General features: G+C 40.7%; 1 long non-coding RNA gene and 1 other non-coding gene across 2 annotated transcripts; one reads left to right on the plus strand and one right to left on the minus strand.

The window, feature by feature from the left end:
* Positions 1-590: 590 nt before the first annotated feature.
* Positions 591-2,107, plus strand: LOC117133608. The gene is made up of 3 exons (XR_004457531.1): positions 591-815; positions 1,344-1,484; positions 1,835-2,107. It is a non-coding gene; the product is annotated as an uncharacterized LOC117133608 (long non-coding RNA).
* A 6,177-nt stretch (positions 2,108-8,284) lies between these two features.
* Positions 8,285-8,390, minus strand: LOC117133869. The gene has a single exon (XR_004457909.1). It is a non-coding gene; the product is annotated as a small nucleolar RNA R71 (small nucleolar RNA).
* Between the last annotated feature and the right edge of the window lie 3,545 nt (positions 8,391-11,935).

Below are 11,935 nucleotides of genomic sequence, written 5' to 3' on the forward strand. Positions count from 1 at the left end.
ATCACTTTGTAAGAAGCTTCATTTGGATACATAAAGTGGTGTAGAATCACCAGGAAGTTGAATAAATCTCATAGGAGTTGGGAAGAAAGAGTTATCCCACTTTCAAATCAGTTGATTCCAGTTTCCCAGTTTGGGAATAAGACAACTTCTTCGTCGTTCCAATCAAACCAGGATGCATCATTTTGTAAGCAGCTTGATTTGGATACATAAAGTGGTGGAGAATCAACAGGAAGTTGAAAAAACCTTATAGGAGTTAGGATGAAAAAGTTATCCCACTTTCAAATCCGGTGATTCCAGTTTCATAGTTTGGGAATAAGACAACTTCTTCGTCGTTCCAATCAAACCAGGTAAAATCACTTTGTAAGCATCTTGATTTGGATACATGAAGTGGTGGAGAATGACCAGGAAGTTGAACAAACCTCATAGGAATTGGGATGAAGAAGTTATCCCACTTTTAAATCAGGTGATTCAAGTTTCCGAGTTTGGGAATAAGACAACTTCTTCGTCGTTCAAATTCAGCCACGATGAATTAATTTGTAAGAATCTTGATTTTGATACATAAAGTGGTGGAGAATCACCCGGAAGTTGAATAAATCTAATAGGAGTTGGGATGAACAAGTTATCCCACTTTGAAATCAGGTGATTCTAATTTCTCAGTTTGGAAATACGATAATTTTGTCGTCGTTCCAGTTAAATCTGGATGAATCACTTTGTAAGAAGCTTGATTTGGATACATAAAGTGGAGTAGAAGCACCAGCAAGTTGAAAAAATCTCATAGGAGTTGGGATGAAAAAATTATCCCACTTTCAAATCAGGTGATTCCAGTTTTCCAGTCTGGAAATAAGACAACTTATTCGTCGTTTCAATCAAACAAAAATGAATCACTTTGTAAGAGGCTTGATTTGGTTACATAAAGTGGTGGACAAGCACCAGGAAGTTGAAAAAGTCTCATAGGAGTTGGGATGAAAAAGTTATCCAACTTTCTAATAAGGTGATTCTAGTTTCCCAGTTTGGGAATACAACAACTTCTTTGTCGTTCCAATCAAACCAGGACGAATAACTTTGTAAGAAGCTTGATTTGGATACATAAAGTGGTGGAAAATAACCATGAAGTTGAACAAACCTCATAGGAGTTGGGACGAAGAAGATATGCCACTTTGAAATCCGGTGATTCCAGTTTCCCAGTTTGGCAATAAGACAACTTCTTCGTTGTTCCAATCAAACCAGGATGAATCACTTTGTAAGCAGCTTGATTTGGATACATGAAGTGGTAGAGAATCACCAGGGAGTTTAACAAACCTCATAGGAGTTGGGATGAAGAAGTTATCCCTCTTTCAAATCAGGTGATTCTAGTTTCCCAGTTTGGGAATAAGACAACTTCTTCGTCGATCAAATTCAACCAGGCTGAATCATTTTGTAAGAAGCTTGATTTGGATACATAAAGTGGTGGAGAATCACCAGGAAGTTGAATAAATCTCATAGGAGTTAGGACGAAGAAGTTATCCCACTTTCAAATCCGGTGATTCTAGTTTCTCAGTTTGGGATTATGACAATTTCGTCGTCGTTCCAATTAAAGATGGATGAATCACTTTGTAAGAAGCTTGATTTGAATATATAAAGTGGAGTAGAAGCACCAAGAAGTTGAAAAAATATCATAGGAGTTGGGATGAATAAGTTATCCCACTTTCAAATCAGGTGATTCCAGTTTTCCAGTCTAGGAATAAGACAACTTCTTCATCGTTCCAATCAAGCCAGGATGAATCATTTTGTAAGAGACTTGATTTGGTTACATAAAGTGGTGGATAATAATCAGGAAGTTGAACAAACCACGTAGGAGTTGGGACGAAGAAGTTATCCCACTTTCAAATCCGGTGATTCCGGTTTCCCAATTTGGGAATAAGACAACTTCTTCGTCGTTCCAATCAAACAAGGATAAATCACTTTGTAAGCAACTTGATTTGGATACATGAAGTGGTGGAGAATCACCAGGAAGTTGAAAAAACCTCATAGGAGTTGGGATGAAGAAGTTATCCCACTTTCAAATCAGGTGATTCTAGTTTTCCAATTTGGAAATAAGACAACTTCTTCGTCGTTCAAATTCAACACGATGAATCACTTTGTAAAAAGCTTGATTTGGATACATAAAGTGCTGGAGAATCACGAGGAAGTTGAATAAATCTCATAGGAGTTGGGATGAAGAAGTTATCCCACTTTCAAATCAGGTGATTCCAGTTTCCCATTTTGGAATACGACAACATCTTCATCGTTCCAATCAAACCAGGATGAATCACTTTTTAAGAAGCTTGATTTGGATACATAAAGTGAAGGAGAAGCACGAGAAAGTTGAAAAAAAACCTCATAAGAGTTGGGATGAAGAAGTTATCTTACTTTCAAATCAGGTGATTCCAGTTCTTCTTCTCCTTTTTCTTTTCTTCTCCAATTAATGTGTCTTCTACTCCCCCTCTGTTATTTATTCTTTTTTTATTTCTTCTTCTCGTAAACACCTTATCTCTCTCTCTTTCTAATACTTTAATTCAACCAAAACATTAAAAGAGTGGTATTTCTCATAGATTTGCATATAACCACAATCAATCTTTCTTCTCTTCAGCCATGCAGTCGCCGCAAATATGAATCTCCAACCTCATGGGACCCCATACATTTTAGAAGCTCTGCCATGTGGATTCTCTAATCCTTCTCAGCCTCGCCCCTGTATCCATCCGATTCGCCTCTGTAGCATTCATGCTCACCAATTCTCAAGCTCTGGTTCACCATAGTGATACGATTTTTGTCAGCGGTCCAGCCACGCAAATCCAACACCCAATTAATTTTGATTTCTTCATTTACCGGAATCTTCATCATAAAAGCTCTTTCACTTTCCGAAACCTCCACTGCATCTTTTGTCAAAACCCTAAATGTGTCCGCCTTCATTTTTTGGTAGATTGCAAGTCATGGACTACAGCTTTGCCAAGACGATCACGCCACCGTGCTCTCTTCCTCTGTCGACTCCCTCTCAAAGAGATTAGGGTTAATGCTCAGTCAAATGCATATGAGTATATATGGCCAAGTATTCACAGACAAACTAGCTAGTAAGTCATCGTTAAACTTTTGTCGCTTCTTTGATACCAAGATGGTTGCTTACTGTGTTGAGGACTCAGTTTGTGGATCATTTACTGGAATTCAATTTCTTTTGGTGTTTATAATTTTGTCGCTCGTGAAACACTGCCAAATCTGTTTAGTCCATGTCAGAAGCTTGGAAATGTTCTTGAACATAGCTATTTTCGGCTTGACAATGATTTAATGAGAATTTGTGAGCTCAAAAGAAACATCTTAAATAATTCTACCTTAGTGAAAGATATTATGTTTCTGGGTTTTAGCAATTAATCAGAAGTATTAACAAGTTGACCAGTTTTTTTTCAATTTAATCTCTTTTGATTTTTCCATATTTGCTTATTCTTTTGTTTAAATATCTTGTTTAGGTGACTTTATCTAAGCAACCCGTGAATGTGTTGTATATTTGTGCAGTCATGTTTGACCTTAATGGTATGGATTCTGTGATAATAGAGCTTAATATGGGGTTTGTAGGTATATTCCGGAATGAGTACATCGTTGGAGTCAAAATCGGTCATAACAGAATCAATATCTGAAAGTTCGTAAAAATCAGCATAAACATTTTACGAAAAGTAATATTCGTAAAGAAATATTTACGAAGAGCCTTGCGGTAAAATCTTGTTCTAATCTCAATCGAACCACTAAAATACCGATTGTCCAAAAACAGCAGACACGTACCCAAATCGGCCACAGACAGGCTCAAGTATGGCCATCGGACCATGCACAAGCTAAGCTCGGTCGCTACGTAGCGACCGAGCTCCAGCCAAGCTCGGTCACTACGTAGCGACCGAGCACGTACACGGCTCTACGTAGCGACTGAGTTCAAGCCGAACGCTATGTAGCGACCGAGCACGAACACGGCTCAGTCGCTTCGTAGCAACTGAGCTCAAGCCAACCTCGGTCGCTACGTAATGACTGAGAACGCACACGGCTAGGTCGCTACGTAGCGACCGAGCTCAAACCAAGCTCAGTCGCTACGTAGCGACCGAGCTCCATCCAAGCCCGGTCGCTACATAGCGACCGAAGTTTCCCAAAACGTCGATACAATACAAATCCATGCATTCTCGTCTACTCTTTAATGCTATCTCCCGTAGGCCATGGCTAAACCATTCTTTGTTTCTCATCACTCGAAGTCATCAGTCAAACTTTATGATAAAAACCACAGGAAGTTTGTTTTTATCGAAGAAGCCGTAATAAACGTTTCGAGACGGCCTAAAGAGACCTTAAATGCAACTCGAAGTCCACTTATGATTTCCTAACTGAATACCCATAAGCCTTATGACGGTTTATGCTTGGTTCGTAAGGCAAGACAAATGTCAAGTTTTCGCGGATAAATGTGAAGTTTCCAATATAATCACGATGATCGGGAAAATTGGAATATCTCCATTTTTGTGCTATGACGGCTTAAGGGCAGAAATGCGCAAACCGACCTAGGAGCAAGTATATAAGGAGTCTTAGGTTAGAGGCAACGGGGAGGAGAGACACAGCGAACCCTCAGCACTTAGAAACTTTGAGGCATTATTCTCAACATGCTCTGTTTCTATGACTGGAACCCGATTACCAGACGAACGTCACAAGCAGTTCGATCTCTTGGTTCACTCTTGAACTACGTTCGGTTTGATCCTCGAAAGGGGTAGGTAGTGATATCACTCAAATTATCCTAAGGAGTAATTATACTCTCTCAAATAAGTGCTCGAGTTGTAGTACTTAGGGATCGAATTTACATGGAGCTAAGGGACCTAGAGTTTCTAATGTGATTTGTTAAGCAGGATATCTTAAGAGTTTTTAAAAGTAAATTGCAGATTATATATTGAACAAATAATTGTTCAATAGCAAGTTTGGGGTTTTGGTGCTTTAAAAAGGAAATAGCTAGACGGGTTTTTATCCATGAAAGTTGGAATTATAATCCTATAGATACCTAATGAGTTGCATGTATGATAATGTAAAGCTCAACTATTCGATCAATAAGTCTTTCGGCCTTTGCGAGTATTGACTTATTGACTATTAACTAGATCTATGATATCAACTCTCGTTATATTGACCTATAGAAAGTGTTGATCGATATTCCAATGGGCGCATCAATCGATACACCTTTTGCACCGTCGATCGATTATTCAAGTATGATATCGATCGACGCGCTCTAGTCAAACTTTATGCGCAGATTGAATAAATGCGTACTAAGCTTACTAGATCAGCTCTCGCCTTGATCATAGTAAGAAAAAAAGTTCAATTAGAATGTTTTTAGGATGAGAATTAGTTATGGCTTTTATCAATCAATCCTAGGACAAGTTCTAGGTAGCTAATCTAGAGACTTGCATTAATGAACAATTCTAATGATGATTATTATAACTCAGCAATCCATAGTTGGGGCTAATCCCTCCTAACCTATTTAAACCCTAAAATCTAACAAGAGAACTACTCAGACATGGCTAAGAAATTCATAACAATGGTTAGATATAAAAACTGCATAGAATAGATAAGATAAATATCAATGGAGTTCCAGTCACATATTATAACTTTGGATCTTCTCTCCTATCTATCAGTAAACAATAAAACACAAAGAATAACACAAAACAAAAGCACTCATTGCCTCTAACATGACGGCAAAACTTATATAATTAGGGTAAAACTCGTCAGGGGCAATCTTGTAAAATAGTGAAATCTTGGGCTTCAAGTCGGTTGTGACCAAATGGGCTTCTGCGCGCTTCGCTATCGATCGACACCATAACTTGTGTATCGATCGATTCTAGCTCTCCAATATCGACCGATTGTCGATCTCGATGGTCATCTCGGGTGCTTGCTCCAAATATCTCCAAAATGCTCCAAAATCATCACTTATCTCCAAAACCTTCCTGATCTTATAAATATAATATATAGACTCTATACTAACATAAATATTAGAAAAAACACTTATAAACTATGGATAAAAATGGATCAAATCCATAGTCTATCAGGTAGGCAGTGATATACCTTGGATTTGACCCGTTTTCATCCATGGTATATAAGTGTTTTACTATATATCTATGTTTTCTACTCTTCTAGGTATGTTTTCAGGTTCAGGTGTATTTCGGAGTAAAGCTATGACATTGGAGCATTTTGGAGCTTAAAGGACGTTTCACCCGAGCTGACCATGTAGAGGTCGACAAGAGTAAGAACAATCGATCGATGTGCATCCAGTGCTGACGATCGATACCAAGAGATGCCTCGACAGATGAAGATTAATATCGATCGATGTACACAAGTACCATCGATCGATGTCGAGACATCAGACACGCGACATTTTGGATCCAGCGGACTTAAAACCCAAGGCCAAGCCAAATTATGAAAATGCCCTGACGAGTTTTTACCCTAGTAGATTATATACTGCCTAAGTGTTTTGACGGCAGAGGAGGAGTTAGTTTTAGAGTTTTTTAGAGAGTTACAATTTTACTTTGAGAGAGAAGAGAGAGCTTTGGAGAGAAGATCAATTGTGATTGGAACTCCTTGTTTCCATTTCTTTTCATCTATTCTATGAATTCCCATTTCTTCATTGTTATGAATTGCTTTGCTACGTCTGAGTAGTTCAATTATTAGATCCAGGGTTCACATAGGTTTGTGGAATTAGCCCCAAACTATAGATCTGCCTTGTTGTGATATTCATGAAAGATTTGTATTCATTGCTTGTTTTAGCCTAGCTACCTAGAACTTGATCATAGGATTGCATACTCAAGCACCCTTGTTATCCCATCCTGACATCTATCTACCATATTAGGACTGCTAGAGAGGGCTAACCGCCAATTTAGTATCTTAATAGGGCATATCATACTCGCGCATAAGCCTGGCTAGAACCTGTCGATCGATGTCCTCAACTGACTATCGGTTGACGTAGGCAAAGGTGTATCGGTCGATGTTCCAATAGGACCATCGATTGACACTCTCTCGTTGTCAACATATTAACCGTTGAGACACGAGATCTAGCATGTTAACCAGTGAAACATGCGACAGCTTATCACTGAGTTAAGCAATTGAGCTCTAACCTATCATGCATGCAACAATTAGGCATCTATAGATATTATAATCTCCAACAACTGAATAGTGGCTCTGCATCTAATATCATTTCCAACCAAGTTACATTTACTATTTACTTCGCTTGTTACTATTGCTACTTCATTTAAACATTTAAAACTCTTAGAATTAATAAACACTAGATTTAATTGTTCCCTAGCTCCTTGTGGATTCGATCCCTAAGTAATACATCTGAACCTCTTTTGATGAGAGTAACACTCCTTAGGATAATTTGAGTGGAATCAAATTTGGCGCCGTTGCCGGGGAGCTTTGATTGCCATTAGATTTAGTTTTATTGATTCTTATTCTTTTCTCTACCCCCTTTTGACATAATCTTTTTCTTGTCTTTTCAGGTGCATGCCCAGCGGTACCAGAAGCAACAAGGAGAAAGACTTGCTATTCTCAGACGATCCTACTCACTTGGAACGCACCATCCATACAGGTCAACGTTCCACATCGCTCGACGCAACAACTTCGTCGTCGATCGATACGCACAACCAACCATCGACTGACACCAGACCTTCATCGTCGATCGATCCCTATCGTTCGACAACGATCGATACTACACCGCGTATGTCGATCACTACCGTGTCGTCAAAAATGGTAAACATTATTATTCTAACACAGGACGAGAACGGAAACCTGTATGACCAGAATGGTCATTTGCATAATGCAACAGGTCAGAAAATAGATGCTCAGTGAACTGTAATCCCTGATGCTGATGCTACAGGAGCTGCTCAACATGTAGATGATGACGCTCGATCGAAACCACTGGCCGACTACAATCGCCCAGATGAGTACTATTCCAACAGATCAGCTATTCGACTTCTGGAGATCCATAAGCAGAATTTCGAGCTGGAGCCTCAATACTACACCCTCGTGTCGCAGATACCCTACTCTGGGTTACCGCAAGAGCATCCTATGGACCATCTGGAACGGTTTAAGGATCTAATCGCTGCTATTCGGATGGAAGGAGTCCCCGAAGATTACCTGCTGTGGAAGCTCTTCAGATACACGCTGAATGGAGAAGCGATGCACTGGCTTAGGCAGGAACCCATAGGATCTTTAACATCCTGGGCCGACATCAAGAATGCTTTCTTACGAAACTTCTTCGATGAGGCGCACGCTGAAGAATTTCGGAACAAGATTTCCACATTCTCGCAGGAGGCTGGAGAGTTCTTCAAAGATGCGTGGATTAGATTTAGGTTCTTTCAGCGAGACTGTCCACACCACGGTTTAACGAAGTGTAGCTGCTAAGCACTTTCTTCTGAGGTCTCGCCTTACAGTATCAAATGGCTCTTGATACGGCGAGTGAAGGAAACTTCACTACTCGGAATCCGTTGGAAGCTGTGAGACTTATCGAAAACCTTGCTAACAGCAGCAGCACCAAAAACACTGACTCTGAACGGAAGAAGTCTGTAGCCTCTATCGGGAAGGAACAGATGGACGAAGTAAGAGCTAAGTTAGATGTGGTGCACGAGCTTCTTAGGAAGCAAGTCTGTTCAGCTGAAGGAGAAGTAGCATATACGGAAGGAGAAGAAAATGTGAACTACATCGGAGGTACCGGATTCCAGAAATTTGGAAACCAGGGCGGAAACAGACACTTCTTCGGAAATGGTCAAAGAAGTAACCAGAGTTCACAATTTCAAAAACTCTTCAACAACAGCAAAAGCTACTCGAACTCTTACTACCAGAATTTACCACCCCAGACTCAGGAAAGCAAGATCGAAGAAATGCTTGATCGAGTAGCGTTGGGACAACAACAAATAACCGTGGATTTCAACGGTAAAATAGACTCCGCCTACAACAATTTGAACACCAAAATCGAGACCTTAGGGACTCAGGTGAGAAAACTTGACACGCAAGTAATTCAGACTGGCGAGACTATAAAGAGGCAAGAAGCTTTCGCTAGAGAGGCATGAGCTGATAAAGGAAAACACCACCTAAATGCCATCATAGATGATGATTTCTGGCAAGTGGTAAGAAATGAAAAGCTTGAGGAAGGAGACTTCGAAATCGAAAGCTCCATGAGTCTCGGCGGATCCCAATAGTGTCGACCGATGTCGATGAACTCGCATTGATCGATAGACCATGACGAAAATCGATGGACAGATTACTCCAGTCATCGATCGACGTCGTCCGCTGAATCGACTGAATGCAATGCGGTTCGAATTCCAACTCATGAAGAATTCGCAGCTAAGCATCCTCACCCACCCTTTCCTTTCTATGATAAAATCGATCGATCGGTTGAGCCAACCATTGATCGACAGAGTGAGTCCGACGTCGATCGTCACACCCCACCTCCCATCGATCGACAGGCACCTCTGACATACCGAGTGCGGTTACCCTCAGTCGGTAATGATTATATCAACACACTCAGACCACCACCTAAACCATTAGCGAACCCAACCGAAGAAAAACCCAACCCTTTAAATAGTTCACCAGAACCAGTTCAAGAAAATCAGGAAACTGAAGGGAGAAGGTTAAGGAAAAGAAAGGAGAAAACTCCTAAGAACCTTAAGAGGGAAGCTAACAAGAAAGAGATGGATGGTTTCACTAAAAGAGTCCTCAGAATCCCAATCGAAAAAGCTTTTGATGAAGCTTACTTCACACACTGGTTGTGGATGTTCTTCAGAGAAACAAAGGTAACTGAGGAGGACATTAGGAGAATGTTTCATCAAGTCAGAGAGACGATGAGACAAAGCATCACATTGACGAAGATGAGTGATCCTGGGAAATTTGCAATACCATGCGTAGTCAAGGGTGTTGAATTTCCCCATTCAATGTGTGACACAGGAGCATCAGTTAGTATCCTTCCTAGGATCATGGCAGACCAACTTGGTTTGACCATCGAACCTTCAATAAAATCCTTCACCTTCGTGGATCTTTCAGAAAAACGATCAGGAGGTATCATACGAGATCTGGAGGTACAGATTGTTAATGCCCTTGTCCCGGTAGATTTTCATGTCCTAGACATCGAGCTTAACTGGAACTCTTCACTTCTGCTTGGAAGATCTTTCCTAGCTACAATAGGACATGTATGTGACATGAACAAAAACAAATTGTGTCTGACGCTCATAGACCCCAACATCCACTACGACCCTATCCAACCTAAGAGAAAGGTTATTAATTCTGTGGATTACGGAAAAGAACTTGGCTTCTTTGGCGCATGCCATTGTGGAGCAGAGTACGAATCGGAGTACGAAACAGAATACTCGGAATTGATCGACACACCCACTTTTCTATCGATCGATTCAAATGAGTCAACAGTGACCGATGACCGCAACAACACGTCGCTCGACGTAAAGCAGCCGGTTGACCATTTTGCTCCACCGAATCATTGTTACCCACACTTTGCCTTCCAACCTCCAAGCAAGAGAGGATGTGATAATTATTCCATAGGCAGTTGGGCAGACAGTGGTTTCCATGAAAGTTTTGCAGTTGACACTGTAATTACTTCACCTAACGAGGAACATACAGAGGAATACGATGAGGACTATTGGAAAGAACGTGCAATAGAAATTTTTTTGCAAGATGAAATATTTGAAAAACATAAGTCCACCAACACGTTTCCAACATCGTTCGACGAAGTGCACTCCATATCGGTCGATACCCACCCTCGTCCAGCAAAACAACCGGTCACATCGATCGACACCAATACAGGAACATTGATCGATATTCGCACCGCAGCGAAAATTCAGGAGAAGGAGAATATTCCCTCTCCAACTAGGTTTAAAGATACCTATATAAATCGTTTTGCACCCCCGAAACCACCTCAATAGACCAGAGCAGACACACAAGCAAATAAGATGAAACACTTCCTTCTACATCAACAGGAAAATCCATGAAGAGCAATCATCTTAAGAACACAAGTTCTGCAGAAATTACTCTGCCATCGATCGATGCATCTATATCAACATCGATCGATACTACTCTAAACCCTAATCTTTCTATTTCTAAATCTATTGATAATGCAAACATTGATTATGGTTTTCTAACACCTGATGAATTTGGTATTTTCATGGACCCAGATGGCAACGCACGTGCAATAGATGGAAGGATCTTACAAGTGTCCAGAGAGGACATAGCAGATATCCTTCAAGTGGCCAATGGACCTGACAACCTATTCTCATTGCAATGTGGCACTCCAGGCGTCATTCAAACCGATCCTAACAACCACGTAGGAGTCACCACAACATAAATCAATCCAGATTTATCATGCCAACCAAAAGGGCAAGCATCGATCGACGGGACAACTGAGACATCGATAGACAGGGTAACACCAACGTCGATCGATAAGGATGACCCGACGTCGATCGATAGTCGGTATGAATTTGGAAACCGCGCTTATGACATGTACGGAGCCAGAAAGTTCACTTGAGAACGAAGGGACGAGTATGGAGTCTACAGAGATGAGTGTGGACACGCACGAGGCGTAGCTGGTGAGATGATACCTGTCACAAAGGATGAATCAGGAAATTACTGGAAAGAGCATCTCTTTTTGAAGAGAGCCACATCTGTCTTCCAGAAAATGCCACTTCCTTCACACTCACAAGACTGGCACCAGAATTCTACACCAAAGATGAAATCAACGAGATGGTGACTGGTATTTGTGGAGCTCAGGAAAAACTGGGAGAGGAGCTCAAAACATTGGTAGAAGATACACATCAACCTTTGGATAGAGGCTACAATGAGCTTTTCAGAAGTATAATAGAAATGAGGACAGAAATTGAGAGTTTACGTCAACAACTTGAGAAGGAAGCCACAACCTCAGCATCGATCG

The sequence above is a fragment of the Brassica rapa genome, chromosome A04, assembly GCF_000309985.2.
Source record: "Brassica rapa cultivar Chiifu-401-42 chromosome A04, CAAS_Brap_v3.01, whole genome shotgun sequence".
Classification (NCBI taxonomy): domain Eukaryota; kingdom Viridiplantae; phylum Streptophyta; class Magnoliopsida; order Brassicales; family Brassicaceae; genus Brassica; species Brassica rapa.